The 2,500-nt window shown below is 45.8% G+C and overlaps 1 protein-coding gene across 2 annotated transcripts in view; it reads left to right on the top strand.

The window, feature by feature from the left end:
- The window catches only part of SPTBN4 (spectrin beta, non-erythrocytic 4), a 114,646-nt gene that overhangs the window by 8,012 nt on the left and 104,134 nt on the right, over nucleotides 1-2,500 (top strand). The gene's annotated exons all lie outside the window — the stretch shown is intronic.

Raw genomic sequence — 2,500 nt, 5'->3', positions numbered from 1 at the left:
AGGCCGAGGGGGGTGGATCACCTGAGGTCAGGAGTTCAAGACCAGCCTGGCCATCATAGTGAAACCCCATCTTTAAAAAAAAAAAAAAAAAAGAATGGAAGTGGCTTAGCCACAGTCACACAGGTGATAGTCAGCTGTGTACTCACTTTCACTTTTCCATGGAAGGAGGGAAGAACAAAAATGGATTTGGGACTGGGCACGGTGGCTCACACCTGTAATCCCAACACGTTGGGAGGTTGAGGTGAGCAGATAACTTGAGCCCAGAGGTTCGAGACCAGCCTGAGCAACACAGCAAGACCCCATCTCTACAGAAAATACAAAAATTAGCTGCGTATGGTGGAGTTTGTCTCTAGTCCCTGCTACTCAAAAGGCTGAGGTGGGAGAATTGCTTGAGCACAGGAGTTGGAGGCTGCAGGGAGCGTGATTGTGTCACTGCTCTGTAGCCTGGGTGATAGAGCAATACCTTGTCTCAGAAAAAAAAAAAAAGGATTTTAGTGTGTCCCGCTAAGGGACAAATTCCACTCTACTCACTTTACTGACCAAGACCCAGACCCTGCCTTCCCAGAATTCAGTGGGTTGGCAATTATCTGGGTCTTTTGAGGACATTGATCTCCTAACTTCCTCCTTTGTTAGTCTTAGAATCAGGCCTGGGAGCCCAGAAGGTAGAGGAGATACATCTAATGTCACTCACCCCTTTAAATTTCATCATTTTCAAAATTATTTTTTATTTATTTTTACTTTTATTTTTATTTTATTTTTTATTTTAGATGGAGTTTCGCTTTTGTTGCCCAGGCTGGAATGCAATGGCATGATCTTGGCTCAGCGCAATCTCCGTCTCCCGGGCTTAAGTGATTCTCCTGCCTCAGTCTCCCAAGTAGCTGGGATTAAAGGTATGCACCACCACGCCCAGCTATTATTTTTATTATTTATTTATTTATTTATTTTTGAGATGGAGTCTCACTCTGCCCAGCTAATTTTTGTATTTTTAGTAGAGATAGAGTTTCATCATGTTGGCCAGGCTGGTCTCAAACTCCTGACCTTAAGTGATCAGCCCAATTCCACCGCCCAAATTGCTGGTATTATAGGTGTGAGCCACTGTGCCTGCCCCCAACTTTAAGTTTACTTTCTTCTTTTTTAAATTTTTTATTTTATTTTATTCCCCTTTAAATGGACAATATAGGCTGTGACCATATAGTGGTTAGTACTCTGCGTTGTGCCCAGAGCAACTTCGGTTCAAATCTGAGTCATGGCACCAAAAAATAAACATTAAAAAAAAAAAGGACAATATAGCAGTGTTTCAGTTTGCTATTGCTGCAGTAATGCTATATACAAAGCCACCCCAAACTCAGTGTCTTTTTTTTCCCCCTTTAAGTTGGAGTTTCGCGCTGTTGCCTAGGCTGGAGTGCAATGGCATGATCTCAGCTCACTGCAGCCTCCACCTCCCAGATTCAAGCCATTCTCCTGTCTCAGCCTCCCAAGTAGCTGGGATTACAGGTGCCTGATACCACACCAGGCTAATTTTTGTATTTTTAGTAGAGACAGCGTTCCACCAAGTTGGCCAGGCTGGTCTGGAACTCCTGTCCTCAGGTGATCCACCCACCTTGGCCTCCCAAAGTGCTCTGGGATTACAGGTGTGAGCCACCATGCCCGACCGAATCACTGGAGGCAAAGAGTCTGAGACCAGCCTGGCCAATGTGGTGAAACCCTATCTCTATTCAAAATACAAGTTAGCTGGGCATGGTGCCACATGCCTGTAGTCCCAGCTATTTGGGAGGTTGAGGCACGATAATCGCTTGAGCTCGGGTGGCAGGGGTTGTAGTGAGCAAAGATTGCACCATTGCACTGCAGCCTGGATGACAGAGCAAGACTGTCTCAAAAAACAAAAAAACACGAAACACAAAACACAGAACCTTTGCTGAGCTGTTGAGTCTGAGCTCAGCAATTTAGGTTCGACTCAGCTGGGCCATTCTTCTGGTCTCTGCTGGGGTCAAGGTGAAGGTGGTGTTGGCAACCTTAGGTGGCCTTGGTTAGAATGACTAGGGCCTTGCACATAGTCTGGCCCAGGTGTGTTTTTCTCATGGCAACAGTAGAGTAGAAACATGCAAAGTCTCCTGAGTCCTAGGCTCAGAACTGACAGCACTTCCACCTAATTCTGCTGGCCAAAGCAAATCATATGGCTAGAGTCAATGGGTAGGGCACGTGCCCGCTCTATCCTACCGTAGCAGTAGGAGGACACTGAACAGAGTTACATGGCAAAGGGTGTGGCTACAAGGGTGAAGAATTACGGCCATCAATGCAAACATTCTATCACCTAGATTTTTATCGTTGTTTTTTCGAGACGAAGTCTTGCTCTGTCGCCCAGGCTGGAGTGCATCGACATGATCTTGGCTCACTGCAGCCTCCACCTCCTGGATTCAAGTGATTCTCTTGCCTCAGCTCCCTGAGTACCTGGAATTACAGGTGCGCACCACCACACTCAGTGAATTTTTTTTTTTTTTTT

This window comes from Cebus imitator, unplaced genomic scaffold, assembly GCF_001604975.1.
Source record: "Cebus imitator isolate Cc_AM_T3 unplaced genomic scaffold, Cebus_imitator-1.0 Scaffold306, whole genome shotgun sequence".
Taxonomy (NCBI): domain Eukaryota; kingdom Metazoa; phylum Chordata; class Mammalia; order Primates; family Cebidae; genus Cebus; species Cebus imitator.
The sequence above is the reverse complement of the archived record's forward strand: the minus strand, read 5'-3'. Positions and strand labels throughout refer to the sequence as shown.